The sequence below is a fragment of the Anneissia japonica genome, unplaced genomic scaffold (assembly GCF_011630105.1).
Source record: "Anneissia japonica isolate Jap-2015-1 unplaced genomic scaffold, ASM1163010v1 scaffold701_len334292_cov200, whole genome shotgun sequence".
NCBI classification, from domain to species: Eukaryota; Metazoa; Echinodermata; class Crinoidea; order Comatulida; family Comatulidae; genus Anneissia; species Anneissia japonica.
Genome location: NW_022682589.1, coordinates 307,244 through 320,102, shown reverse-complemented (window position 1 = coordinate 320,102; position 12,859 = coordinate 307,244). Strand labels below are relative to the sequence as shown.

Sequence of the window (12,859 nt, the reverse complement as noted above, 5' to 3'; positions counted from 1 at the left end):
GGCATAGCCAGGGTCATGAACCATCCAAATTTGGCGATTACTCAATTTGCTTCTTTTCTAGATGGTTCACACCGAATCCAAACTTGTTTAAATACAACCCCTTAACATTTCCGTGCTGAAGATGTGTATAAGAGACAGGGTATACTCACTACCCAAAGCGAGCCTCCAAACTTCGCCGGTTATACAATACGGCATTACAAGTTTTGCACAACAAAAGTATCGTATAATGCAATCCTACATCCGCTGAATTTGCACGGTTTGTTTTGGAAGAGGATTGGATTGTTTATCGTTGATCGATTGTGTTAATTCATAAAGAAAATTTTAAAAATGGTAAGTAAGGTCTATCACACAAAATACAAATTAAAAATAAATTACAATACTAAAAAAATAGTTTAAAAAAAAATGAAACCAACAAAATGTTAAATACTGTACTGTCAAATAAAATACAAGATTCAAATAAATCCTATTACGTACAGTACTGAAACATTTCAAACATATCGCGATACCAGCAACCATTTTATCAATTGTGGATTGTTCTAAATACATCCAGCGATACTTGTATATTTTAACGACCCGGCTGAATAAACTCTATTTATTTTCTTATTAGCGACCTGTCGAATTGATTAATTACCACTCGCCGTAGCCTGGGGAAACAAGTAGGCATAGCCAGGGTCATGAACCATCCAAATTTGGCGATTACTCAATTTGCTTCTTTTCTAGATGGTTCACACCGAATCCAAACTTGTTTAAATACAACCCCTTAACATTTCCGTGCTGACAAGGCATGTAATAATGGTATGTTGTATAAATGGGTCCACAGTCATTCCTACAACAGAGCCCCTTCAAAATATGGGAAGGCACATTTAGTGAAAGCAGGGAGACATACAGTACCGTCCATAAAAAATGCAAATTTTTAGACGCAACAGACGCATCCAGTTTCCGTCCTGTTTGCGTCCATGACGCGTCCGTTCAAGGCCTACACCGTCTAAACATTGTTATTTTGACGCACTCGCGTCTACCCGAAATTGTTTATCAATGTCCATCACGTCAAATTAACAATCCCTATTCAAGTCCTGTAGTACACAATGGATGCGTACATGTGTCGTTGTTGTAACAGGGAAACCTATAATTCCGTCAGTTACTTTTGTTTTTGAGTCATACATCATTTGAAAACGTCATTTTCCTCCGCTGACTGACGATCAATATAATCAAAATGACGGTAGCCTAGCATACAGATGCAGTCGATTTCTGGCTTGGCAGTTGACGATTTATTTAATATTACAGAAGTACTCACATTTTCTCACATTCTCAATTTAAAATAAAGTACAGTGGTACTGCAGTATATTATGTTATGATAAATTATACTCCATATACAGTTGGGCCCTGGCTAGGCCCTAGTGTAAAATATTAGGTATTTTTATGCAGAGACAGTCGGTGCAGTAAGAATCCATGCTGCCGCCGTGGTGTCATGAAAACATGTGCTACGGCGAGTTCATAGTTCACCAAACAACATGTTCAGACAGGCCGTCCGATGGGTGAACATCGATTGGATTCATCGAAGTTCTTGAGTTGATGCAAATTTGTGAAAAAAGTAACAAGTCCTATAATAATTGTAATGTTTTGTCATTTCAGCAGTTGAAAATATATGTCGGGTATTATTTGTTATATTGTGTGTATTTAATTATAACAATATATCGGTATTAATACATGTTATGAATTCAGATTATTATTCTTCCATGAAGAAATAATAATATTCTTGATCATCTACGGCAATGTTATGTTAATGTTGAAGTCCCAATGCTTATGATATCTCAATTAGGCCTATTTAAAGTGATTGACAGTACTCTTAGGCCTACTCTATTTTGTTATGTTCCTAAATTTTCGTTGCTGTTAAATAAAGATTTTTAAGAATATCAATCAATGGATTTATAAGGCGCATACCAATACAGCTGTCTCTGGTCCGTGAATAATAATAGTCATATAAAATAATCGAAGCAATGTGGTGTATCAAGACTGTATTCATGATTATGTAATACAATATAATTTTCGATTGAACTATAATGAAAATTGCGAGATACGCAATACAGATCCACCACTGTGCTTCACTAGTTTTTGCCATTACTGTACTGTATATGATATACAAGAAGTATTAAAGTGTTGGGCGTCACCAGAACAACGGGCTACAGTAGGGTGTGACTGATCGTCAGATTCGGTGCACGACTTGTTGCACTATTGTTGTTATTGATTTTAATTGGGCGCATGTAAAGCAGATCGGTGCATAATGATGTAGAAAACAAAAGAAAAGTAAAGCAACAGTACAAGATTCTTTTATTGTCACGTTGTAAGGAAAAAGTAAAATTCGTCTCCTGATACAAAATGAGTAAAAAATTACTAGTATAGACAAAATAATCGACGGACATAAATAATACATAATATAAAATTATTGACAAGAGTTAGTGTATCTATTAAAATCAGACTGTACATGTGAATTGGGTTGTGAATAAATGGTCTTCTCTGTCTGTTAGTACAATAAATCCTAAATTTAATGCATCTCTTCGAAGGGAATGATGTTTTATTTACTATGAACCCAATTTAACCAGCCTTTCTGTGTCCTCTGACAGCATTCACCACACAAGGAATACGCTAGGTCGTCTTTGAAGAATTCGGCCTATGGCTGTAGTAGTTAATAGTCTTCAATTACAGACATCTTATTTTGTCCAACCGAACTATTATATGATGGCTGTGTGCACAGGGTTTTTGAATTTGTCTGGTATTTATAGACTAGAGCAGTGCGAAACAGACCACGTGCTAAAATAAATACTTGCCATACAGTGTAGACGTCTACGTTAATTCTGGGTATCACGAACGATTGGCTATTTTAAATCACGGTATCATTTGTCGACAATCGACTCATTATAATCACGGAAAGGCGCGGTTGTCGCACTATTTATGCACTTATCAATTGTTGTCTCGCTTTCTCTTCCCCCTCTCCCTCCTCCCTCCCTCTCCTCACGGCAATGCGGGGAATCGTTTTAACGTACATCCCCGGCAAAATCCTACCGTTAAAATGCCCCGCTAAATGAAGGTCTAGGTCTCGTCTATGTCTGAAATCGGAGAACACGTGAGCGCTAGGCAGGAGCTAACCAAGGAGGAGATAAGCATGGAAGCACTACGCATGCGTATCACTAGGCAGATTCCCATGGAAGTTTGGAAAAGTGTGAAGAGGGGAGTGTATTGCTTGGCCATTAAAAAAGAAAACTGATATATTGATTTAACTGATTGAATGAATTTATTCAGTATCAAAACAGAAATTAAACAAGAAAATTAATACAGTAGCAGTAGAAACAGATTTTCCTGCCTCAGCTCTTTTTTTTTTTTTTTCGACGCAAACTAGGTCGATCAAATACACGGTTCACAAATTTTTACGCAAAACACTCACGTCACATCGAAAACTTGGTCCTTTTCGAGGCCAATTTTAGGTACGTACCGGTACTACAGGGACACAATTATGTACCTCCCCGGCTCAGTCCCGGCTAGTGCCCCGCTATGACCCGGCTTCTGGGGGGCCGGGACTACAATTGACAAGTACATTAATTAGGATTTGCAGAGGAAATCACCGACAAGAGACTCAAGTTTCAAGCGACCCGGTTTCTTATCAGAGGCGCGGTTGTGCTATTATTACCTAAAAGATAACAGGTTTGTTAAACTGAGACAGTCACCATTGGCAACGGGAATTTTGGCTGTTGCCCGATACAGAGGTTCCCATAGTAGTGTAGAATATTGTTGAGTGAGTGTCTGTTTCGTTTGATTACCACTTCCTTACTTGTTTGTAGTTTGGTCTGCGTTGACGATGACTTGTTAATTAATTGTTAATTTGACAAGCCTGCGTCAAATAAACAGTTTGTCTGAACCGTTATTAGCGATAGACGCGTCCAGATTTCGGACGTATTCAGGACGCATCGTGGACGAATTCAGGATGCGTCAGATGCGTCTAAAACGTGCAGCATTTATGAACGGTACTGTACAGTATATACCTCCATGGTGAAAGCACCTTACAGTCATTCATTTGAGTGCCCCTCCAGAAGCAAGAAACTAGCAAAATAAATCTATTAAAAGTATTTCATGCAGAAACCATTCCTTTATCACAGCCGCTTTAAAGTGTGAAATCATCTGCAAAAAAGACACCGAGCACCTAATAAAGTCTTTCCTTTCCACAGCCCCTTCAAAGTGTGAAATCATCAGCAAAAAAGACACCGAGCACCTAATAAAGTCTTGCCTTTCCACAGCCACTTCAAAGTGTGAAGTCATCAACAAAAAAGACACCGAGCACCTAATAAAGTCTTCCCTTTCACAGCCCCTTCAAACTGTGAAATCATCAGCAAAAAAGACACCGAGCACCTAATAAAGTCTTCACTTTCCACAGCCCCTTCTAAGTGTGAAATCATCAGCAAAAAAGACACCGAGCACCTAATAAAGTCTTGCCTTTCCACAGCCACTTCAAAGTGTGAAATCATCAACAAAAAAGACACCGAGCACCTAATAAAGTCTTCACTTTCCACAGCCCATTCAAACTGTGAAATCATCAGCAAAAATGACACCGAGCACCTAATAAAGTCTTCACTTTCCACAGCCCCTTCAAAGTGTGAAATCATCAGCAAAAAAGACACCGAGCACCTAATAAAGTCTTCACTTTCCACAGCCCCTTCAAAGTGTGAAATCATCAGCAAAAAAGACACCCAGCACCTAATAAAGTCTTCCCTTTCCACAGCCCCTTCACTAGACTAGTGAAAGAAATTTATATGTATTCTGTTTTCAACTAAATACTGAGGTTGTTTGGCACAATGCACTGATGAACTGAAAAATATTATAATTTAATCAATATTTTCCAAAGACCACCATCAGAAATGAAAATACCAACAAAAGAGACCAAAATATACATTAAATATTTTATCTTGCTCTAATCTAATTTTGAAAACATTTAACCTAAATTTGATAGCTACTGAAATACAGTCAATAGTGGTATACAGGGTCACATGCATGTACTGTATTCACTCAGTCCATGATGGTAATCACCAGCAGGTTTTGAACAAAAGTCTCATGTACATATTTTGCAATTCAGTGACTAATAAGTTTGCCAAAACGTAAGCATTTATGCACAGGGATCCAACTGTACTAAATAGTGTATGGGCAAATAGACAGGTCTGACTCGTAACTAATCACGCATGACCTCACACTCAACAGAATGAAAGGCAAATGTAACACTGTGTTTGTTGAACTGGATAAAAATTAGCCAAAATTCTATATTGAATTTCATACTCAGTTCTATAATTAGAAAACAATTTTACACCTGTTGGATAAGTGCAATAATACAGTACTGTAGAATAAGATGACAAAAAATGTAATGTTGAATCAAAAAATGCTGTTATCAATGTTAACAATGTCATATACAGTAGTACTGTATTAGGCCAATTAAAAAACTTACTACAGTAGTTTCTCGTCCCCTCACGCATCCATTTTCTCTGCCTCACCAAATTTTAAAAAAAAATTTTTTTTATTATCATTATTTTACAAAATGTACAAAAATCTCGCTAACTTACATCTGGAAAATTTCTCTCGATCGTTCGTGGTTGGGGATACACATGGTACAAATCATGTCTAATGCTCCTTTTATTTAGTTTCAATGAAATCTATTTGGTAAAAGTGAGAAAGTAGTAGCTATATCCCATGAACATCTTGGATTTGCCATCACGGAGTAAAAAAATATTATAAAAAAGAAGTCCACTATTCTCCTTTTTTTTTTCAAAATATAAGGATGAGAAACTATTTTTTTTTTACTTGGCCTTATTGGTCAATTTACCATAATTAAACTTTTACATTTATATTAATACTGTAATTGTATTAAGGCATTATCCATCTTAGCTTAAAAAACCTTGATTAATTTATACTGTTAAAACATTTTTTTATTTGTCTTGATTTATAAAAATCAGCTGATTTATAATTAAAGCAGACTACAGTGGAATGAATATTTACATGAAGAACAGAGTACCCATCTGGCACTGCACAAAATATAAAGAATTCTTGCCCAATAAACCGTGAATTCAAAAACAACACTGCCTATTATTAAGGTAAAATGCAGCAAAACTCCACAATAGAAATGACATATACACATAGGGTGGAGTTGAAACTTGCGAGGTTCTTCTGGTCCAGAGCTCTTGTTTGAATTCAACAGTCATGGGTTATTTGAGGGTACTGTACAAAACTGAACTATTAACCAACCTCAAAATAAGAAATTGAGGACAAAATTAAAATATGGATGATCTGCCCCGAAGCCTGGGGCAGATCCAGTAGGGGGAACAAGATGTTTTGCCACAAAATTTTTAAAAATTCAATGCAAATATATGTTGTGCTACTCACTTTCTATTCCGAAACTGTTGTTGACCCCCCCCCACTCCCCGTTTGAAAAATTCTGGAGCCGTCCCTGGAAGCTGTTTTAGTTGTCAATTTTAATGAGAAAAATAACTAACATACCAGTAGAAAAACTGAGATTGTAAAATAATAAAACCACTGATTAGGCCTAGGTATTCTAGAAGGCTGGCCTTTTTTCAACAAATGAATATCATTCCAGTATATACAGTACCTAGGCTATGACTATGTGTTGTTCAAGTCATTAAACCCTACTAAAAAGGGATAACGCCTCACACTGCGTGCATTAGCTGAATTTTTATAGACAAATTTACTGGTATTGGTACTGGTGTCGAGATATAAAAATATTTCACATTATTTCTGGGAGACCTGTTTTAAGGTTGATCAATTTTGATTGATTGATGAACATTTATCTGGCAGCCATCCAATTAAATTATTGATACACCCAGGGATCTGCTACCTCTCTAATTCTTTTCCTTTGTAAAAAAAATGACAGGCTTTCCTTCATTTAGGGCGCGTTTCAACTGATAAAAACAAAATAATCGATTTTTTCAAACCGCTTTTTTAATGAGTGCCAGAGAGCATGCCCGCATTGCAACTGCATTTTTACTTTTAATAAAATGGGTTTTCGTGGCGGAAATTACCTCACCATTTTGTTTATACAACACATTCTCCAAACCGTATAGTTTCCTTCTCACCAACTAGACAATATACTACACATGAATTCTACATGTTTGATGTTTCAGCTTGTAGACCTAAGACATGAACAAGAGGACTAATTATTTTGAAAGTTTGTGCGTGATACGATCTACGGTAGCTTTTCAGTGATTTGACCTGGTGGTCACATTTCATCTGATAATCACTTTTATTGCAGCTAAAAAGTGCACGGCCAAAATGAGTTATTTGCCGTTCAAACACGCGTGTTTGCATGTTTTTAATCGCTTTTTTCGAACAGGTCCCTAGTGCCCTATTTATGCTTATGTTTGCGAGGGAGCTCATGTTTTAGTTCCTCCTCTCAAACTGCCTCTGAACTTTAGTGCTATCAGCATTTTACTTCTTATTCCAGATGTAAGTTTTGATTGTGGAGCCTCGACAACTTTGTACAGTTTGTTCTGTAAGAATATCATTCGGGTTGTCATCTCCAGGAAACATGACACCTTATACCCAGTTGTGATGAAAATAAGCAAGACATCTGCCTTTGACATTGCCAAATCTGCAAATCTGGGCCTGTCTGTATTTAATTTTTTCCAATATTAACTCAATCACATCTGTACCCATGAAGAATATCATACATCAAGCTCTACCCTAGAAGTTTTTAATTTAATTTAAAGAAAATTAAATTAGTTAAGTCAAATTAAAATTTTTATAATCTCCACTTAATACATTTTTTTACTAATACTGTATTCTTACGCTGTTTTACAGTACATATAACCAACTGAAAAGTTGGTCAACAATGACCTGATGTTCTTTACGAAGGAATTGGTACTGTCAACAGGTACTGTACAATAACTAGCAAGGTTAAATGTCTAAAGCCATTTTCTTTTTATACAGAATAATGTTTTTCTGCTTTTCTAATTAAGTGGTAAGAATGCCATCAGCCAGTTCAGCCATGATGTATTTAACATCCAGAAAATCAGGAAAAAAAGTGTATATTAAAATATACACTATCCTTGAATTAAATAGGCTTACCACATAATTTACCAGCGAGAATTTTAAGTATGTTAAACCATTATGAATGTTATGCCTGGCCTAGGCTTACATTGGTGAAGAACTGACAATAAAATAAAACATGTTGTTTGCCTTTCCCACAGTTTTTTTATTACTTTTAATTCAAGCATATTTATTATAACTATCAGTATTAGGATATATTAGTCACTCAATGAATTAACTGAAAACATACAATACAAAGTGTGTTGCATACATTACAGCTGAAAGAGTCCTATACCAGTGGTACAGTATATGCCTGAAATGTCAGTATTGCTTTCATTTTTGCGGTGGTGTCCTGACCCAGCCTGTCTGTAGACTGTAGCTGGCTAGGCCTAGTAGGAATTACAGATGATAGCGCCAAAAGACGATTGGGCCCAGGACAATCAGGCCCATTTCAGGGGCGGATTTAGGAGGGGCCGTCCCGGCCCTGGCCCCCCCTTTTGGGAGGTAAAAAAAAGAGAGAAAAAGAAAAAAATGATAGCCCAGAATGCCTCAAATGTTATGTTCGGGCGTCTAGAACACAAAATATTCACGGGGGAATGCCCCGGACCCCCACAACACTGTTGTCTCAATCGGCCCAACTTTCAGTCCCCCTTCCGGCCCCCTTTTGGACATTTCTGGATCCTGCATTTTCAGGATTATCAGGCCAAATTTGATAGTGGGCCCGATCCGTCTTGAAAATGGCCTGATATTCTGGAAATGGGCCCCATCTTCCTGGGCCTGATCGTCTCGTGGGCTCGATCGTCAGTAGGCAAAATCATTTCAGCACGTACCATGACTGTCATTTGTATTTCTTGATATACTGGAATAAATATCCATCATTTTAATTACGATTCATAATACCAGTGTAGTGTATGTTAAATAAATTTGGAACGCAAAATATGAAATCAGAAATTTGCAAATGAAAGTTGGCCCTATCGCCTAAACTAGTTGTTGCGCCAACCCAATCATCTGAAAATAGGCCCAATCGCCTTGTGCGCCCAGTCGTCGTCTGGGTCACCCGCCTCGCCCTATGACGTCCGCTTCGGCCGTGCACTTGTTCGGCCGTAAGATATTCAATGCCCAAATAAGGGTTATTGTATGGAACGCCGAGTAGTGTACATGTAATCAATGCGTAAATTAGATATCACAGTGCAATGTTGGCCACAAGTTAGGGGGTATAGTGTACAAGGAAATCATCCATAATAAAATCGAATTTCTGAAATAAAGAGTATAAATAAAAATGTGTTGTTTTGTTTGTTTTTACTTCTACTTAGAAGAACACAATACCGTTTAAATATGTAATTTAGTACATTGTTATTAAGATTGATTGTTTTACGGAGTAGTTTTAATAGATTTTTAGTTAAGAAGTGTTTTACATTTATTTTATCCTGCAAAATATTCTAAGTTGAAACGTTATTGCTTGGAAGAAATTTAATTTAACTATAGCTGTTATAACTTATCAAGAAACTTGATTTGTATCTTGGAAAGTATATAATATAATTAATTAATCCTGTATTATAATTATATATGTACGATTAAACAAGCGTACCTATTGCAAGACGATTATACGTCGTTCCAGATAAAAGTGACTAATTGGTTATGAAGTAATAATTAAATCTAGGCATGAAATGGAAATAAATTGTTTTAAATAGGTATCAAGCTGCCAGTACTAAGTTGCCTAGTAACAATTAATTCAGTGGGAAACGTTCCCACAAGTAGGCCGGGTCCAGTGATACTCTTGGGAGAATAAAGACACCGCCAATTCAAGAAAGAATGTTATCGGAGGCGAAGTCTTTGTACGCCGCCAATTCAGGAATGTTATCGGAGACAAGGAAAGAATGTCAAATGCTGAAAATAGCCGACTGGCTTGATCTCTGTACATGGTAACTGTACGAACATGTGCGATGGTCCAGAAATGTAGTTGTTCCCCGAGTTGTTCGCCTATACAGACCCTATAATGTAGGGTCTGTGGCCATGGCCTATACGACGTGTTGTTTTATTGTCTATTAGTTATTTTACATAAGCATAATACAGACATTGATTATGATCATTACTCTGTTGTGTGTTATAACAGTATTATTTCTCGTTAAATCAGGTTGAACTTTTAATGAGTTGGTGAATTCGTATGTGATTCATCAATCGGCAGACACTGCACACTTGTTCTCTGCACGAATGGGCATGTTTTGCCCTATATAATACAAGCGTAACCACGGAAACGTGTATTTCTATGTTATTTTCTCAATGAAGGGCGTTTGCAGTTAAAGTTCTTGATTTTAGGGCGATGTATTTCATGTTTTTTTTTCTAAAATAATACACAAAATCATTGAAAAAAATAGCAGTGTCGGTCGGCAGCCTGTCAGCGTCAGTCGGAAATTTTGAGTGCTGCCAGACGGGGCATCAATAATGTGATTTTGTGGCGTTTATATACTTTCTGCTTTAAATCAATCAATCAATCAATCATTTAAAAAAGTATAGGCCTAGAAATAATATACAACGAATCAATCAAGCATCAAATACTGTAAGCTTTAATAATATTACGAAAAATATAATAAAATTTGGCAGTAATACTGTATATTAATATTATCAACATTCTTCTTCCTCTTCAATATATGCATCGACTCTGTAATATGAAAATAATAAAATCCTTAGGTTTGATTATCAACATATAAATTAGTTTGTTTCAAATAGATCAACCGAAATATATTATGAATCTTAAAACATTATTATTAACTTACACAAACCTAATAAAATCCACTGTTCGTTTGTTTCAAGGATAAAATGAAATATATGAATCTTACAACATTTATTAACTTACACAAACCTAATAAAATCCACTGTTTTGTTCGCAAACTCCTCGCAGTATTAATGCCATTAAATTGCTTAAAATCACTTTAATTAATTTACAGCATAAAGACCTGATAATACAACACGATTATTAAAATATGCTTGCATATATAATATACATTCGTTTGTTTTAAATAGATAAAACGAAATATATGCCATCTAAATCATTAATTATTAACTTCCACGGGAATTACACAAACTTAATAAAATCCACTGTTGTTTTGGCAAGCTAATGGTAGCATAATAAAGCCCGGATTTCCTTAAAACCACATTAATTATTTGGCAACGTAGAAGACCTAACAAAAACAGGAAATAATGGACTGTAGCACCAATAGGTTAACACACACACACACACGTACAGCATACACAGCTTTGCGCCTACTTGGCGTTCCCTACAAACATATCCCGGCCGAACTTGTTCACGGCCGAACCGGTCCTACACCGCCTCGCCTAGTACTAGTAGTATAGTAGGTCTATAGACTATACTACCACTACTAAGACTAGACTAGCCAAGACAACTTGCAATACCTAAGTTAGGCCCTATATTAATAGAAAAAAAGAATACTGAAAGGTATTGGTCTAGGCCTATATGCTACAAACAGGTAGAGGAGGGAGGAAGGCTTCTAATCTTACCCTGTCTGGCTATTGTTGTGTACAAATACTACAATCATCAATGAAATGTGATCAACATTTGTCAAGTATTAGTATTAACAAATATAAAACAAGTATGTTGTTAGTCCGATGTGCTCTATTATGTCCCGCCTTATGTATGGGTCTAAGCCTTAGGCCCTATTCATTCGAATGTAGGCCTAGCCTACCTACCCTAGGCCTACAGTAGTTCTTTAATTGGCCAAAGTACGGTGACTCACTCCTGCACGAACTCACACACAACAACGAGCCTCTCTCTTGAGGTTGACTCTTTTGTATACAAAGTATAAAATCGATAGATTGTATTTGCCAAATTTAACAAATAAGTATGTGATTATAGAATAAAATATTAGAAATAATAAACTAGTCACTTACTTTCTATGTTTTTCCTTGAAGAAGCGGTAAAAAAGACGAAATCAACGCCCTTTTTGGCTCACACACCACCACCACTAATTTGATAGTACACTGCATACTCTGCAGTCTAGCAGCAAAGATATCAATTTGAGCAGTATTATATGGAACGCCGTTAGTATCTTCGGTTATGTGGAAACACTCTATTATGTACAATCGTCATGACGTTATGTGGTATGATTAGTCCAGTCCGAAATATAGCAATATCAGAGGTTGCATTTTTTTGCTATATTTTTTAAAAATTGGATATGATGTAGAGTAGACATTGATAAATCAAATAAGTATGTGCAACATTCTTTTTTTATACGTAATGGGGGTTGCCAGCAGTTTCAAAATGGCCGCCATTTTTTCCTAATCTTTTCACTAATATTGTAAGTTTATGTCATTAAAATGCAGTATTCAATTGGAAATCCACTCATAACAATGGCAACAACAGTTAATTAAATATTGTAGACAATTTTGAGCTATTACAATTTAAAATGGCTGCCATTTTCCATTATTTTCGCTTGCATACATATTAATATAATAATAACCGATCTGCTACTGTAAAACCAAAACATGTGATAGAGCTAGTTATATGCAATTGCCATATGCTGTTAATTTATTTATTTTATTTTATTTTTATTAAACTTTATTTACCACTGGGGTAACCCAAAACAGCGGTTAGCTGACAATCATGGGGCCCTCGCGTAAAAAAACAGCAAAATACAAAACAACGGCAAGGCAAAGTTAACAAGAAAAAGGCCAAAATAAAAGCAATATTAAAATATTAAAAATCGATAATATCGGTGGATTAGAAAAAAAAAATACAAACAATATTAAAATATTAAAAATAGATAATATC

At 36.0% G+C, this 12,859-nt stretch overlaps 1 protein-coding gene across 1 annotated transcript in view; it reads right to left on the bottom strand.

Moving 5' to 3' along the window:
• LOC117106203 (BTB/POZ domain-containing protein 10-like) overlaps positions 1-12,103 on the bottom strand; it is a 21,217-nt gene extending 9,114 nt beyond the window's left edge. The window contains exon 1 of the mRNA XM_033247581.1: positions 11,980-12,103. The gene's annotated coding sequence lies outside the window, so the exon portion shown is untranslated. The remainder of the gene's footprint in view (positions 1-11,979) is intronic.
• Between the last annotated feature and the right edge of the window lie 756 nt (positions 12,104-12,859).